The 18,642-nt window shown below is 44.7% G+C and overlaps 1 pseudogene; it reads left to right on the top strand.

Moving 5' to 3' along the window:
- The first annotated feature begins 10,780 nt into the window (after positions 1-10,780).
- Positions 10,781-18,642, top strand: part of LOC148135461 (Fc receptor-like protein 4) — a 451,279-nt pseudogene continuing 443,417 nt past the window's right edge.

The raw sequence follows: 18,642 nt of genomic DNA, 5'->3' as shown, positions 1-18,642 counted from the left end.
GACTGATTTTGGAGGCCGATAGAAGATTCTGGAACAGTTGAGGAACCCAGAGTGGGGGGGTAAGTACATGAAAAATTCCGTTGTGTAGTCTCATACACCACAGACTGGTTAGCGTGCACACACCCACAACACCCACCAGGTTGACTCGTGACTGGGAAGCAGATTAGTGACATTACCCACCGTCATTTCCACACCGAGCTGCCTCACATCACACAGTACCTTTCGAGTTCAGATTAGCCCGACTGTTAGTCACATATTTCACAGCAGGCTAGTTACTATCAGGGGAGGAGCTCACCCAGATGAATCAAAGCAGAGATCGATCAGTCAAGATTGAACTTTCACTCATAATTGTCCATCACAGAGGCATTGGGCTGAAGGGCCTCCTTCTGTGCTTTCCCTTCTCTATTACTCCAAAGGCCAAATCCTTAGTAATCACGAGAATGTGGCCATCATTCAATTCAATTCATGTTAAAAAAAATAAATTTTTTTACATTCGCTCATGAGCGAATGTGCTGGTCAAAAGTAACCATTGCACTATTGTCTAATCCCATTTCCCCAGCAGTCGGCACATAGCCTTGTCATCACAAGTGCACATCTACAACCTTCTTCAGGTTTATGAGGGTTTCAGCAAAGTGGGAGGGGAGAGATACAAAAGAGTCCTGTGGTGCAATTTTTCACACAAAGGGTGTTGAGTGTCTGGAACTGGCTGGTCGAGGTAGTGAAGGAAGCTAGTACAGTTTTGTAATTTCAGAAACGTTTAAGCAGGTACCTGGATAGGATTGGTATGGAAGGATACGAATCAAACACAAACACATGGGACTATCTTAATTTGTGAAAACTGGGCGCCACTGATATGTTGGCCCAGATGGACTGTTTCCATACTGTAGAAATATATGACACTGTCTCTACTCTCGCGTACTCTCTCTCTCTCTCTCTCACACACACACACTATCTCGCTCTCACACTGTTTCAAACACATACGCTGTCTCTGTCACATACACACACTGTCTCACACACGCTTTCTCTTTCATACACAAACTCTGTGTCTCTCTCTCACACACACACACTTTTTCCTCTGTCTCACACTTTTCCTCTCACTCTCGCATGCATACACACACACACACTCTCATCAACTCTCTCCCTCTTTCTGTCTCTCACAAACCCTCACAGAGACACACACTGTGTCTCACACGCACTCTCTCTCACACACACTGTTTCACGTAGACTCTCTCACACTCTCACTCTGTCTCACACACACTCACTCACACACATGCACTCTGTCTCACACACTCTCTCACACACTGTGTCTCACACACACACTCTCGCATCCACACAAACACAAACACTCTCACACACATGCACACATTCCGTCTCACACACACTCTCTCTCACACTCACACTGTCTCTCAACCACTCTCTCTCACACTCACACATATTGTCACCCACTATCTCTACCTATCACACATACAGTCTCTCTCTCGTTTTGTCATGCACGCGCTCTGACGCATATACACACACACTGTCACACACACACAGACTCTTTCTCATCCACACACATGCTCTCTCTCTTTTTCTCTCTCACACACGCACATACCCTCACACACTCTCTCCTCCCACCCACAGTCTCCCTCTAACCCTCACACGCACACACTTACTCTCATCAACTCTTTCTGCCTCACGTACACTCTCACACAGAGATTCTGTCTCACACACTCTCTCAACCACAAACTCTCTCTCTCTCTCTTTCTCACACACACAAACATACACACACACACCATCTCTCATAAGTCTGTACTCTATCTCACACCACTCTTTCTCGCACACCCTCTCTCTCACACGTCCTATTCATTCACAAAGGCATCCCAAATCTTTTATCAAAAGGAAGCCAGCTGGAGATACAACGACTCGAAATGCGGGTGAAAATTGACTTGCTGTGCAGTCAACCGTTAAACTGCCCAAATACAGAAAACAGAGGGCTAACATAACAGCCAAATGGATAAGTTGCGAAGAAAGTTTGATGAACAAATTAGCAAAACTTTTAATAAGTCAACAGCAAAGGGAAGAGCAAATGTTTGTTTTAAACACAAATTGAAAAGGAGAATTGAATCAAGGCAGGGACAGATTAGGGACAGAAAGAGGGGACAGCTAATGCAGATTTGTGGTGAATGCTGATTTTATAGAGGGGAGGGAACTAGATTATCTTTTCCTCAGTGAGAAGATAGCGTTCACTGCGTAGGATTAACATACCATCTGCCCACTGGAGATCCCAAATTATATCGTGGCACTCTGCAATGCTGTCTGATGTTGTGGTACATGAGGAACACATTCAAAACCACCAACTGCACTTTGCAAAGGTACGGAGATTCTTTGAGGTCCTCAAGCAGTTGAAAAAAGCTAGTTCTTACGATCCAGCTTGGATTCCAGAGGCTGAAGCAACTTCTGACAAAGCTGAAAGACACTCCCATCGAGAATTTCCTTATCAGAGGGATGTGGAAGACATTGTCAATGGACAACAAATAAGCGTACCATAGTTCAGCTGATCATAGGGAAGGCAAGGAGCCTTTATTTCAGAGGGAATAAAAGTTCAGAAGTTTTGCTTAAAGACTATACAAGGCACTCGTCAGACCACGGCTGGGAGACCGTGAATAGTTTTGGGGATTCCTATCTGAAAGATAGACCTGGGCATTGGAGGCAGTCCAGAGAAGTTCCACTCAGCTGATCCGGGGTATGGAGGGACTGTCTGACAAGGAGAGATTGGGTAGATTGGGCCTGTCCTCATTGGAGTTTAGAAGAATGAGAGCTGACTTTATTTAAAGTTCTTAGAGAGATGTGGAGAGAGGTTGTTTCCCCTTGTGGGGAAGAGCATGGGACCAGAGGGATATCATCTAAGAATAAGGGAGTGGTCGCCAATTGGAGACGGAGATAAGGAGGAATTTGTTCCTTCAGAAGGGACTGAATCTGTAAAATTCTTTACCGGAGATGGCTGTCAAGGCAGGATATTCAAGGATGAGACAGAGAGGTTTTTAATCAAAAAGGGAATCGAGGGTTTAGGGGAAAGGTGGCAAAGTGGAGTTGAGGGTGATCAGATCAGTCACAATCTCTTTGAATAGCAGAACAGACTCGATGGGCTGAATGGCCTACTCCTAGTTCTACAGTTGTATGGACCCCACTCCCATAAGGTGTAGTTACGTAATCCTGTGTTTCTATTCTGACAGAGCGATGTAAAGTTATTTTGAAATATGTCACCCCCGTCTTTCTTCTTTGCTTGAACAGCAGCAGACACACTTTCACCAGGAGTGGGGCTATTGGCGTCTGATACAAAGAATACATTTTTTTCTCAGGTTCCAAAAGCAACACATTGCCGGATTTGGAACCAACACAGAGAGCACTGGAGAAACTCAGCAGCTCTGGTGGCATCTCTGAAGAGAGAGAGGGAGAGAAAGAGGGAGAGAGTAAACAGAGTTATATCATAGTTTATAAAAGATCTGGTAACATTTATGCAAAGAGAGAGAGAGAGAATTTCTGTTGACTCACATCAATCCGCTTGCCTTGTTGGCAAGTGTTTCTGTCAGATAGGAACTCGCTGTCAACTGCTGAGGCTTACTTCCCTTTTCTTTGTGTATCAGTTGCAGGTAGTCTATTAAACTTGTCTCTGTGTGGTTAACATCACTTCCTGTACTCTCTAACTGAAGGTCATCCCACAGACGCCGCTAGAATTTCCCTGTGACCCCACAGCTGATGATTCAAAGCTGCAGACTGATCTGCAGAAGCCAGATCCTGATCTCCCCCTTTGGATTGTCTCCCTGGTTCCTGGGGTGGGAGATGTGGCGCTCAATGCCTCCAGGCTCATGTACCCATTGTAAAGGCTGTGCACACGTTTGACATGTTTGTCCGGCTTACTGATGTGAGAGAAAGGGGAGGGAAAACTGAAGGCAATTCACTCTCTTTGAAGAATCGATTGGAGAGATTGATCCAGGTGAGAAGTCCTCCAACGAATGAAATAATAATGCCTGAGATGCGACAGGAAGGTGTTAAAGTGTGCAGAAAAGATTGACAAGGACTGGATAATTTGAGTTGTAGGTAGAGGCTGGATAGGCTGGGGCTTTCTAACACTGGAGTGTAGGAGGCTGAAGGGTAACCTTCTCAATGTATAAAGTTTTCTAAGATCATGAGGGACATGGATAGGGTGAATAGCCAAAGTCTTTACCCCAGGGGAGGGGAGTCCAAAGCTAGAGGGCATAGGTTTTAGGTGAGCTGGGAAAGATTTAAAGGGGATCTGAGGGGTAACTTTTTCTCAAACATGATGGTGCATTTTTGGAATGAGCTGACAGAGAAAGTGATAGCGATAGCTAAAATTGCAACATTTAAATACATTGGTATTGGGTTATATTGGATTCGATTGGACAGGTTGAGCAGGATAGGGGGCTCGTTCAGTTTGGGAATCCTGGTCAGCTTGGACGAGTTGGGCCAAAGAGCCTATTTCCATGCTGTATGACTCTACATTTGCTGAACTCCCTTTACTCGCCACAGTACAAAGGAGAAAATTTTGGAAAAAGGGGAGGTAGGGATAAAACAGTTTGTAATCCACCTCAGGGAGACGGATAGTCACAGATTACAAGTATCCACCACCTGGTAGATGGACCGAGTGGCCTCATTCCCTACTCAATGAAGCCACACACCAATTTATTTCCTTTTTTCAGAAAGTCAGAAGGAGGAATTATTTACCTGCCTGAAGTACTTAAATTCCTAGATGGATAGATAGATAGATAATTAGATAGATAGATATATAGAGAGAGAGAGAGGAGAGAGAAGTCGACTTTATGTTTGGATTCCATTAGATCATGCATATGAAGGTATTTTGCCTGCTTGTTTTCTCTAAGCGGTTGCTACAGGTTTATATCTAAATGAAACATTGTGTGTTTGTCTCTTGGATTACTGAGATGCGAGTGTCCTGCTTTTAGGAGGAGTTAAATTATTCAAATTGGTGTGTGTGTTCGAGCTTGCTGTTAAAATAATAATGGTGACAGGGGATTGTGGGGTGAGACACATATAAAGAGAGAGAGGGTCAGGATTGAGGGAGAGAGAGAGATGGGGCAAGATTCAGAGAACAGGATTGAGGGGGAGAGATGGGGCAGGATTGATGGGGAGAGAGAGATGAGTGTAGAATTGAGGGAGAGAAAGAGTGTGGGGCGCAGGATTGAGAGAGAGAAAGGGATGGTGACAGGACAGAGAGAGAGAGCGCGCGAAGGAAGCACTTCCATGTTCTGGCCTGACTGCTTTCTGTGGCAGAGAATTCTACAGGCTCTCAACTTCCTGGGTGAAGACATTTCTCCACATCTCCGTGCTACCCTGTCTCCCTTAGACTGTGACCCTCCTGGTTCTGGTCACCCCTACCCGGTGATTGGCAACATCATTTAGTGTTGGTAGGTACAGTCTGAATTGTTCAAAGGGCCCCTCTTTCCTGTCAGAGTCTATCATATTAAAATGTACATTCCTTATCACGTGCTGCCACCCAAATTTCTATATTGCTTTTGTCAATAACTACAGGGCATCAGTTTAGGGTAAAAAGACCAAGGGTTAAAAGGTACCTGAGAGGTTACCTTTTAAAACAGAGGGTGGTACGTATAAGGAACAAACTGCCAGGGGAAGTGATAGAGACGGGTACAATTACAATTTAAAATATATTTGAACAGGGACTTGGATTGGAAATGTTTAGAAGGATATGGGCCAAACTACAGGAAAGTGCGGCTACTTTAATTTAGGAAACCTGGTCGGCATGGACAAGTTGGGCCGAAGGGTCTGTTTCTGTGCTGGATGACCCTGGCTGTCTATTGTGAGATGCCCTGAGCTATCCATCTGAGCAGATTGAACAGACATCTCCATTCAAAGAAGCAATGTCCCCAGGACCCTTCCCTACCACTTCTCAGCTAAACTCTCTCACTTCCTCTTCTATTCTCCATTATAAAGTACTCCCCGGCTCCATTCTGACATTCTGGTCTCAGCTTTCCATTTGGACATCAGTCTGTGGAGTCCTTTGAGAGAAGCCATTCCTCCAGTCTCTGTTCTCACTCTGTCCTAACCCCGCTCCTGAAATGATAACCTCTTGTTGCAGATTGTCCCACATGAGGCAACAACCTCTCTCCTTCTCCTTTGTCACATCTCTCTTTAGCATCCTATATCCCTGAGTTAGATGACCTCTCATCCTTTTAAACTTCAGAGAGTATCGGCCTAAACTGCTCAATCACTCTTCCTAAGATAAATCTTTGTAATCAATCAGTTTCTTTGATGGAGGGTTGTGATGGGGTGGTGTAGTTTGGATATTTGCTTTGTAATACGATAGGTTGAGTTCCCATACCAGCTGAGATCACCTTGAAGGACTCTCCTTCTCAACCTCTCCCCTCGCCTGAGGAGTGGTGACCCTCAGGTTAAACGATCCCCCAATCATCTCTCTGTAATGAGAGAGCAGCCCAAAGGTCTAGTAAAACTATGGTGAATTTACTGTGATCTGTAAGTGATACCAATTTTCCAATGACATGTTACTTTTCAAACGTTCAAAATCCATAGAAAACTGTAATTTGTACCAGCCGTTACTGTGAACGTGGATGTCATTGTTGTTGATACCCCTGCTCTGCCCTGTCGAGATCCCAGCCACTTTGGGAAGTTGGGAAACTTTGCCGATATTCATTTGGCAGTACTGCACCCGAAAAATAAACTGACTGTGTTAGAGACTTCTCGTCTCATACCAATCAGGACTGGAAAACAAGTATGCCAAAATTCAACATCTTAATCTGTCTGTGGACGAAGGTATTGGGAGTGGGAGGGGGGGGGGGGGGGGTGGGTGGGCGAGGAGAGAGGGAGCGAGAGACACAGAGCGCGAGAGCGATGGACAGAATTAACATTGCTGATTATAAGCAACTAAATTTCTGGAGAAATTCAACTGGTATAGCAGCATCCATGGCAGAGAGGAACAGCATTAACATGTCGAGTCCAGTGACCCTTTATCATGGTTGACACTTAACTGTCCATTGAATTGGCTGAGCAAGTCAGTCAGTTGTATCTATTGGTATGAAATCTCAACAACGAAATGAAACTGGATGGATCACCTGGTATCACCAAGGAACCAAAAAAGACGATGGCGGAAACAGCCCTGCCAACACTGAAAAGACCTCTTACTAACATCTGGGAGCTGGTGCCAAAATTGGAAGAGTCATCATCATACTCACTGAATCATGCACACAGACAATGTCCCAAACACCACTATCACCATCGTTGGATATGTCTTGTCACACAGCAGGATAGACACAGCAGAGGTGGTCGTACAGTGGGATACACACCGGAGGGAGTTACTCTACGAGTCTTCAACATTGACTTCGGACAGCATGCCGTCTCATGGCTTTAGGTTATACACGGGCAAGGAAACCTCCTGCTGATTATCACATATCATCCCTCCTCAGCTGATGAATCGCTAATCCTCCATTTTGAACAACACTCAGGAGGAGAACTGAGGATGGCAAAGGCACAAATTCTGGGTGGGGAATTTCATTGTCCACCACTAAGAGTGGCTCAGTGGCAGCACTCCTAATCGAGCTGGTCGGGTCCTAAGGGACATAGCTGTTAGCATGGGCCTTTACCATGTGGAGTTAGCACCAACAAAAGGGAAAACCAATCTGACATCATCCTTACCAACCTGCCAGCTGGAAATGCATCTGCCCATGATCGCATCTGTAAGACTGACCCCTGCGCAGTCATTGTGGAGATAGACACCCATTAAAGTTCATTTCTGCCTGTTGGACATGGGCATCATTGGCTGGGCGCATCGTTTATTGTTCCCGTCCCTAGTTGCCCCCTTGCAAAAATGCTGTTAATCTGCCTTCATGAATCATTGCAGTCCACATGCTATTGGTATACTCACAATGCCCTTTGGGAGGAAATTTTAGGATTTTCAACATTGAAGGAATGGCCGATATATTTGCAAATCAGCATGGTTAGTGGTTTGGAGGGGAACTTGCAGGGGGTGGTGTTCTCAAATATTTGCCGACCGTGTCCTAACAGATGGAAGTGATTGTATGTTTGGAAGGTTCTGCCGAAGGATTTTTTGTGAACTTTTGCAAAGCATCTTGTAGATGGTGCACACTGCTGCGAATGATCATTGATGGTAGACCGAGTAGAGGTTTGTGAATGTGGTTTAAATCATGTGGGGGCTGCTTTGTCCCTGGAAGGCGCCGAGCTTCTCGAGTGTCATTGGAACTGCATCCAACCAGTTAAGTGAGGAATATTCCCTCACACTCCTGGCTTGTGCCTTGTCGATGGTGGGCAGTCTTTGGTGAGGAGAAAATCTGATCAATTGGCCGAGAGCAGTTTTTGCATTGGGCAGAAACAGCAAATTCATGCACTGCGGTGAAGAGTGAAAGATTTCGCTAGAAGTTTTACTTATTAGAAATGACTAATATTGTTGTTCTACAGGCCAATCCCCAGAGATTGTCATATCTAATTCTAGGGATGGAGTCATCAAAAAAGGGAGTAATTCACTCTGAAGGTCAGTGCAACAGCAGATTCCTCAAGGTTGGCTGTTACAAGAATAACTATTACAAGGTTAATGTTAACTACTTTTGAAGAAGCGCTGACAATAAAAGTGGAGGCTCTTACCAGTGTCAAATTGGGAACATATTTTCACACAGTGAAACTTTGGAAGTGGTGACTATTGGTATATAAATGTTGAGTCTTGATGTATGCTCTCTGTGTCGAACAATATTCCTTTTTGTAGAGAGAATCCAGAATGTATCGTTCTGCATGCTGTTCCATTTATTGAGTCCCAAGACGATACATGGAGGCTTTCCATCCCTCTTCCCAAGGGAGTGAATTCTCGTGCTCCACAGATTTTAATGTAGACCGTCAGGGCCAGAAGAAATCAGAACAGGAGTAGGCCACTCGGCCCTTACACTATGCTCTGCCATTCATTCAGATATATGACTGATCTGGGGACTGGTTTTGGAACCAAGCTACTCCTCAGAGATTTCACCAATTTGCTGGGCACCATTGTAAACTGTGTCCCATCGCAAACTGGGCCTGATCCTAAACTGGGCCTCACACTAAATTGGACCCCATCCTAAATTGGGATTCACCATTTAGCTTTCTGCGATCCAAAATTGGCCACTTTCGAAACTGGGCTATGTTCCAAACTAAAGCACACCCCAAACTGGGCCACGTTCCAAACTGGGTCACATCCTGCACTGGGCTACATCTCGAAATTGTGCCACATCCTAAACAGGCCCTCATTCTAAACTGGGCGATATCCTAGCGTGGAATCCATCCTAAATTGGGACTCATAGTACACCTTGCCACATCCAAAACGGGGCTTCGTCCTAAACTGCCCACATCCTGAACTGGGCCTCATCATAAACTGGGCCTTATTATAAATTAGGCCTCACCCTAAACTGATTATAGACTGTGATACAACCTAATCTTGGAAACATTCTACACTGGGCCACACCACAAGCTAGACTTCATCCTCAACTGGGCCACATTCTAAACTGGGTCACGTCCTAAATTGGCCCTCATCCTAAACTGGACAAGATTCTACGCTGGGAAACATCCTACGCTGGTCCACATGCCAAATTAGAAGAGATCCTACAGTGGGCCACAGTGCAAACTGACTGCCATAAGAAACTATGATTCATCATACACTGGAGCACATCCTATACTGTACGTCACCCTACACTGGGCCTCAACGTACCCTGTCCCTCACCCTTCACTGGGCCTCCTCCTGCATTGGAGCATGTCCTTTCCATGTTACACTGTGTCACATTCTGTCATTTACAGGGCTGCATTGTGCACTCTGTCTCATCCTAAACATTGCTGAGGGCCCAGCTGATTATGGAAGCAGTGTCAAACCAGTTTCACCATCTCCCACGGTTTGCTCACGGTTCCCAGTCACAATACAGAGAGGGAATTCCTATTCAACTGCATCAATCAATCCTTTTCACTTCCAAGTTAATTTAGCTTTTTATTTGCTTTAGTGAGTGAGTCATCGAGTCATGGTCACGTACAGTACAGAAGGGACCCTTCACCCCATCGTCTCTGCACAGATCTGCCTATACTATTCACACTGTCCTGCACTGAGCTCACAGCCTTGAATGTTATGACTTTACAAATGGGTGACTGAGTGCATTTTAATGGTTGGGAAGTATCCCGCCTCCAATATCCTCAGTGGTAGTGCATTCCGGACCCTCCCACCCTCTGGATGAAGCTGTCCTCAAATCCCTCTCTGAACCTCCTGCTGTTCACTTTAAAATTATGCATCTCCTTGTTACTGAACCTGCGACTAAAGGAAACAACTACTTCCTATCCCCCATATATGTCCTTCTTAATCTTACACATTTCTATCAGATTGCTCCTCAGGCTTCTCTGCTTCAAACTAAACAACCCGAGCCTATCCAGGCTCTCTTCATCACTGAAATGCTCTAATCCAGACAGTAGCCCGATGAATCTCTTCTGCACTCCCTTTAGTGTAATCACATCCTTCCTATAGAGCAAAATGTGTAACTGCGTACAGTGCTCCAGCTGTGGCCTGAACAAAGTCCTGTCCTGCTCTACCATCACCTCTCCACTTCTATAACCTACACTTTCACTGATAAAGACAAGTGTCCCTAATGTCTTCTTAACTGCCCTATCAACCTGTCCTGAAACCTTTAGCGATTCGTGGACAAACACCCCAAGATCTCTCTGTTGCTCTTGAGCTTCCTAGTGTCTTTCCATTCATCAAGTACACCCTTTTTCCAAAATGCATCAGCTCCCATTAACCAGGTTTCAACTCCATGTGTCACTGACGTGCCCAACTGATCGATTCACCTCTAACCTAACACCTTACGCCTCACTGTCAACCACCTGGCCAGTCTTCATACCTTCTGCATTATCGTTTGCATTTTATTAAAATTGATGATTAACTTGTTGCCTTGAAATTTCATCCCATTACATTTTAAGGTGTTTTTGGGCTGTATGTGATGCTAGCTAGGCCGGCACCTATTCCCCATCCCAAATTGTCCTGAGGGTAGTTAAGAATCAACTACATTGCTGTGGGTCTGGAGTAACATATCGGTCAGATTGGGTACTGTTGGGAGATTTCCTGCTCTAAAGGATAGCGGTGAACGGATTGTTTATTTTTTCCTGACAATCAGCAGGTAATTTACAATTACTTCTAAGTCCAGATTTTTGTTCACTGATCTCAAACTCCACCCCCTGCCATGGTTGGATTTGACCTCTCAGCATTGACCCTGTCAAGTCCTAACATATTTCAATTGGATCACCTCCCATTCTTCTAAACTCCAGTGAGTAAAATCCCAACTTCTGTAGTGTTTGCTCACAAGACGGACCCTCAGTCACGAGGATAATCCCGGTGAACGTTATGTCAACTGCCTCCAATTACATGATACAAATGCACTAACACTTCCCTACCCTTATGCTGCAATCAGGGCTGATAAAGCTTGTCAGATCTTTCAAGTTATTATTCTTCTTGCAGCATTGGAAGTGACAGAACCCTGCTGCTTAGTGAAACCTCTGTTCTGAAATACTCCATGCACTCCTGGGGATCTGAAAGAGATTACACTTTCCTTTCGTATCTAAACAATTCCTTGATTGAAGAGGAACAAGAACTGGACTACACGATAGCAAGGGTGAGATTTTCAGATGGAGCAAATTATCAATGTGAACAAAACCTGTTTTTCACGAAATGGACCTCACACAACGTACAAAGTTACAAATCACACGACTCCCTATTGTCCAACAGATTTATTTGGAAGCACTAGCTTTCGGAGGGCTGCTTCTTCATCAGACCATTCTTCCAAATAAACTTTTGGACTATAACCTGGTATTGTGTGATTTTTAACTGTGTGCACCCCAGTCCAACATCAGTGTCTCCAAATAAAACGATGTAAGCATCTTGTGTTAGATGGCTCAAAGGCAAAGGTGTCAATGTTGCTTCAAAAACCATTGCCAGCAGTTTTCCGAAGAATTTTGTGATCGTGCACTAGAAATTCCTCAAAGGTATCACGGTGTGATGTGTAAAAATAGATACAGTCCCCTTATTCAATGTTTTGGCAACATGACTATTCTGAAGGTAGGACCACGGACGTTAATTCTGTTTCTCTTTCCACAGATGATGCCAGATCTGCTGAGATTTTCCAGTGTTTATAACCTGTAACATTAATTGTTTTCCTCTCTCTGTCTTTCTTCATAGATGCTGCTAGACTTGCTGAGTTTCTCCAGCACTTCCGGTGCTTTGTCTCAGATCTCCAGCATTCGTTGTGTTTATGTTTCTGTGTAATTTGCTCTTTTGTAGATCGCTGCTCTGACCCAAAGCTGCAAGCTGACGTCGACGTGCAAGTATCCATTGGTGAACACTTTCTGTTTGATTGAACCCTTTCACGATGATCACTCCCGTTTTGCATATTTAACAAAAAAAGAGAATCTCTCAATTTGACTTCAAAGAGCAGTTATACAACAGAGGAAATAATATACCCCATTCTGGGACTTACCAATGTAAAGTCACCATCGTGACAGTAAACTGATTTAAAACAGCAACATGGTTCCCAACTCAATCAAACGTAAGCTACATCTCCATTTATTTCATTTTTTTCCCTGTTATTCAAACCGTTGAAAATGTAAGGGTTAATCAGCTCATCCTGTCATTGTCAGCATAGGACAATACAGTTTTTGTCTGCTTCTCTCTCTTGTTACTGAATTTGTTTACACGTATTTACTTGCGTCTTTAGTCGCTGGCCATACCTCGCCAGTTATCCACAATATCCTGCTGCTTTGCAATTTTATTTTGCCATTACCAATGTTTTCGCTTCTTGTGTCAGAATTTCCTGTAAAGACTAAGAGTCATTTTCGTGTTGAATTAGCAACAACCTCTGGCAGTTCAGAGGAACAGTTGGATCTTGGAGAGCAAGTCTACAAATCCCTGAAGGAGTCAGGACAGGTTAAAAGGCAGATGAGACACATCCGTCCTGATGTCAGAACTATACAAGACCTGATATCTGTCTCTGTCTCTATTCGTTTCCCTCTCTCTATCTCTCTCTCTACAACTGTTTGACTGTCCATGACTTGATTTAACTCTCTATGACTATGTCGATTAATCTCGATGATTGCGATTTTTTTGTCGCTCTCTGACTCTCATGCCTCCATGTCGCATATCTCTCTCTATGTCTATGTCTCTCTCTGTTTCTCCCTGTCTCTCGATGACCCTCGCTGTCTGTTTCTGACTCTGTAAGTGTCTCCGTAACTCTCTCTGTGTGTCTCTATCTCTGTGTCTGTCTCTCTCTCTGACTGTATGGTAGAAATGAAACGTGTTGTTGAACACAACAATTCATGCTTTAGAAAAGTGCCTAACAGCTTGATTCAATCACAGGCATCCCTGTGTCAGTTCCAGAGCTGAGTGCCTACACTGAAAACGAGGTAGAGGAGGGATATGGTACCTTGTTAAGCTGTTCGACCCCAATTCAATATTTTTTTTCAAGGATGGCAAGGCTATTTACTGGGAATACTCCAGCCACTCGAGAATCACACATGCAACCATCAACATCAGCAAAACTCTAGAGGGCAATTATCACTGCTGTTTCTAACCAGGAAGGAGAATCTCTCCAGTACAGCAAATTCATCACCGTTTGATGATTAGTGATTTTCTAAGCAATGTTATATGAATCCAAATTATCGGAGCACTGGCGGTGCGTGCAGAGGGAGATTTGCCAGGATGTTGCCTTGGGGGCTGGAGAGTTTCGGTGATGGAGAGAGATTGGACACTCTGTGGTTATTTTCGTTTAGGGAAAGGAGACAGAGAGCGAGGGGGCATTGATTGAGATGTGTACAATGGTGAGGAGCTTAGATCAGGTAGACAGAAAGAAACATTTTCCCCTTGGTGGAAGGATCAATGACAAGGGGACGAGCGTGGATTGAAATTAAGGGGCAGGAGCGGGATGTGAAGAAAAGGATTTTCACCCAGAGGGCGGTGGGAATCGGGAACTCACTGCGTGTAAGAATAGGAGAATCAGAAACCGATTTCGATGTGCACTTCTACTGCCAAGATTAAATGGCCCTCGACATTTCACTTGTATTTTCCTGCAGAAATAGGGTCTTGGATAAGACAAATAGCCAAGGTCTTTTCCGCCGGGCAGGTAGTCCATAATTACAGGGCATTGATTTAAGGTGAGAGGGGAAAGTTTTAAAGGAGACCTAATGGACAACTTTTTCACACAAAAAGTGGTGTATGTATGGAATAAACTACCAGAGGATCTGGTCAAAGAGTGAACAGTTGCAACATTTAAAAGATATTTGGACAGATGCATGGATAGGAAAGGTTTAGAGGGATATGGGTTCAGTTTGTAAGACCTGGTCCGGATTGACATGTTGGGCCTGTTTCGGTGCTGCATGATTCTTTGAATCCAAGCGCTAGTAAAATGAGATTTGAGAAAAGGGAGACCTTTGCTTTTGAACGGTATGGATTCAGTCGGCTGAAGGGACTTTTTCTATACTGTAGACCACTGAATCCACGATTCCATGTAAATCAATTCATCAAAAAAAGTTAGAAGCTTAGGCAATAGGAGTTGGATAAGTCCCATGGTCAACATCCTGGTTAATAGTGCGGTGAGGCTGGGGACAGTGAAGGTCTGTCCCAAGATGTTAATTGTGCGGGGGTTTGGGACAGCAAATATAACATCCAGAATCTTGATAGTAGGGTGAGGGTGGGTAGGTGACAGTGACCCACAGAATGTTGATAGTGGGGTATGGGTGAGGATAGTGAGAGTAACCCCCACGATGTTGATAGTGGGGTGGGGGTGGGGACAGTGATGGTAAGCCCCAGAATATTAAGCCCCAGGATCTTAATAGTGGGATGAGGGCGGGGACAGTGACGGTAACCCCCAAGATGTCGATAGAGGGTTGCCGATGAGGACAGTGACGGTAACCCCATGGATGTTGATGGTGGGGTGGGTGTGGGGCAGTGACAGTAAACCAGAGGATGTTGATAGTAGGGTGGGGGTGGGGAGGGTGACGTTAACACCCAGGATGTTGATCCTGGGGTGGGGGTGGCATTAATGATGGTATCCCCAGGATGTTGAAAATGGTATGGTGGTGGGGTCAGTGACGGTAAACCCCAGGATGTTGATAGTGGGGTGGAGATGGAGACAGTGAAGTTAAACCCAAGATGTTGATAATGGTGAGAGGGTGGGGACAGTTATGATAACTTCCAGGATGTTGATACAGGGATGAGGGTGAGGACACAGTGACCGTATCCCCCAGAATGTTGAGAGTGGCGCGGAGGTGGGGATGGTGACGGTAAGCCCCAGGATGCTGAGAGTGGCGTGGGGATGGGGTCAGTGATGGTAACCCCAGGATGTAGATAGTGGTGGGAGTGGGGAGAGTGATGTTATTCCCTAGGCTGTTGAGAGTGGCGTGGGATGGGGGTCACTGATGGTAACCCCCAGGATGTTGATAGTATGGGCGGGGGAGGGGGGGGGGGGTAGGCTACAGTAATGATAACATCATTGAAAGTCAAGAGAGCGATGGTTGGATGATGTACCCTTTGGCCATCCATAGTTCAAATACATCTTTCAAAGTGCGTTTTTCTTTTACAAGAGACGGAGATAACACCCAGAAAAAAGACAATTTCAGCACCTGATCTTTTATGTCCTCTTTGTCTTCTTTTGTTCCAATTGCTGTTGCTGGGATTTGCCTCACTCACAAAGGCAATAAAACGGAGGATCCGATTGGAAGTCGTCTCCTTCTAGAGTATGTATTGAGCCAATGTACAGGACCCGACTTTCAGAAAGCCCTAAACAGTGCCAGTGGGAATTATAACCTTAGCTCAGACAGGAAAGTTCTGGCTATTGAATCCGTCCAGTCTCAACACCAAGACTGATACCTGTTTGTCATAATAAACAAGGGTCCCACTGGAACAATATCTAATCTAACCAGCAATTCCATCGACCTCACAGTGCCAGGTAATCCATTCTTCATCTGTGATCCGTGCTCATTCTTCACTGGACTCGAGCTGAAGACGTGATATGACCACTCTAAAAAAATGTTGGAAAAACTCAGCAGATCGGGCAGCATCTGGAGAGACGACGAGAGAAACAGTTAACATTACATTTTAAAAACACAAAGTGCTGGAGAAAATCAGTAGGTCTGGCAACATCTTTAGAGAGCGAGAGAGAGAGTAACATCCTTTCTTTGATAAATGAGACCTTTTAGTAAGAGGATCCAAGTCCAGGAACAGGGATGTGTCGCTAAAATTGGAAAGGTGAGACCACGCCGTGGAGAACTCTGTGTGCAGTTTGGGATCTCTTCATGTGAGAAAGAATATTCTGGCAGCGGAGGGAATGTGGCAAACATTTCTCAAATTGATTCCTGGGATGGCAGGACAGACAGGTGGAGAGAGATTGGATTGGTTAGGATTAGGAGTATATCCACTGGAGTTGAGAAGAACGAGGATAGAAATCTCTTAGAAATCGAAAGAATTCGAATATGTACTAGACAGAGTACACACAGGGAGGATGCTCCTGATGGCTGGGTGGAGAGTCCAGGACCAGGGACTGACAGTCTAACAGAGACAGACTAGGAGTGAGATGGGGAGTAATGTCTTCACCGAGAGAGTGGAGAGCCTGTGGAATTCTCTGCCACAGAAAGCAGTCAGGGCCAGAACACTCAATGTTGTACAGGAAGCAGTTGGATAGAGTTCTCAAGGATTGAACAGTGCGTGGGGAGACACAGGACCAAGTTGGATGTTCATCCGTGATTTCATTCAATGGGCGGAGCAGGCTGGTGGCGCCGAATAGCTTCCTGCTGATGCTATTTTCGATGTTTCTCTGTGAATGGCCTAGTTGCCACTGACAAGTTGAGGACAAATGGAAGTTTTGCCTTGATACATGTCAGCAGTGAAAATGAGGGGCAATCATTTATCATCGACAATTTGGAGTGATTGGGTTTTGAGCAATCTTTTGAGTTTATACCAATTAGTCTGGGTTGGATTGGTGGGATGTTGTTAATGAGAGAGGCTGCTCAGAAACAGTGTTGTTACTGCGATGGTGAGGGTTCAGAGCGAATTTTACAGGCGCGAGCTTATCCCGACAAATGGATGGGTGTTGGCAGGGGGTTGGGACAAAAGAGAACGGGAACACAGGGATTGGCGTTTGCTGAAAGAATGATTTTATTGACAGGAAATCCCTCTCTAAATCCAACATAGCGCTGAGATGGCAGTACTCATTGTCCCACTCTTTCTAGTATTTCTCTCCTCACATTGTTTCCCATTAAACTCCAGAACAGGAATAAAGGTGGGTGAGACACTTTGGCAGGTAATGCCAGTGATCATTCTCCAATCGGGACCCAATGTGAGTTTAAAACTAACATCACTCATGTAATGTTGATTTGAAATTGTGTGTGTGTGTAGTGCCATGTCCTCCTCTCTCCTCCCTCCACCACCAAAACTCTGTAGCAGCAGTCTGGGCCATCAACACAATGCACTGCATAAGTTCACCAAAGATTCTCAGAAAGCCCCTTTAAAACACACGACACTTTCATCTGGAATGGCAAAGGCAACAGATATTTGGGGCACCACCATTATGAGCCACACACTGTCCTGACTTGGAAATATATCGTCTGTTCCTGCGGTCAACATGCTGGAATTCCCTCCATAAAAGTTTTGTGGATCTACCTACAGCACATGGACTGCAGCAGTTCCAGAATGCAGCTCCCCATTATCTTCTCAAGGGGGCAACTTGGGATGGGGGTCAATAAACACGTCTGTTGTGTGAATGAAAAAGACAAATTATGAAACACTGTGTAGAAAGGTATTTTGTGAGGATGTGGGCAGGGCGAATAACTGGCAGACAAATTTAAACGTGCTGACATACAAAGTAAATTGCTGTGGTCAGTGGATTGGTCAGCACAGATATAAGTGAAAGGTGATCATTCGAATAATTTTTGCTTGCACATTAGTCAAAAAAACTAGACTTATTTGCAAGCACGTGACAGGGAATACTTACAGGAAAACATTCCCATATTTTTTCTCTCTAATTTTCGCCAGCTGATTCTTCCAGCAGTTTCCGACAACACAGGTAAGTTAGTGAGGTCGAAAAATCTTCTAACAGCATTCAAACACAGTCCAAATGGGCTGAGAATCCCTCTGGGGTGCAAACACAGCCACTTTACATTTGTCAGACCAGTTGGGGCAAATGGACGTTTGTGCCTGGCTGTTTTGCGAATCTCAAGCCCAACAGTTCATATCGAGGAGACTCTCTAAGTGTCTGTTTGAGACTGAACTGTGTGTGGGTCAGTCCCAACAGTGGTGAGACTATCCATTGTATTGGAAGAATTGAAAAAGGCAATTCATCTTGTGAATGGGAGAGAATCTTCAAAATGTATTGGTGCAGAAGGGTCTGCGTGTCCTTCTGCATGAATTTCAGAAAATAGTACACAGTTACAAACAGCAAGTAATAAGAAAAATAAAAAGAATGGGATATGCAAGTATTGAATTGTTACTGTCACTGTACAAGGTATTGGGGTTTCCACATTCGGAGAACTGCGTAGAGTTTTTGGTCTCCTTTCTTGAGAAGGGATGCAGTTGAATTGGAGGGAGTTCAGAGGAGATTCGAT

The sequence above is a fragment of the Chiloscyllium plagiosum genome, unplaced genomic scaffold, assembly GCF_037043375.1.
Source record: "Chiloscyllium plagiosum isolate Xiang-an unplaced genomic scaffold, Cpla_swu_hap1 HiC_scaffold_49, whole genome shotgun sequence".
Taxonomy (NCBI): domain Eukaryota; kingdom Metazoa; phylum Chordata; class Chondrichthyes; order Orectolobiformes; family Hemiscylliidae; genus Chiloscyllium; species Chiloscyllium plagiosum.
This window is presented reverse-complemented; position numbering and strand designations above follow the sequence as displayed.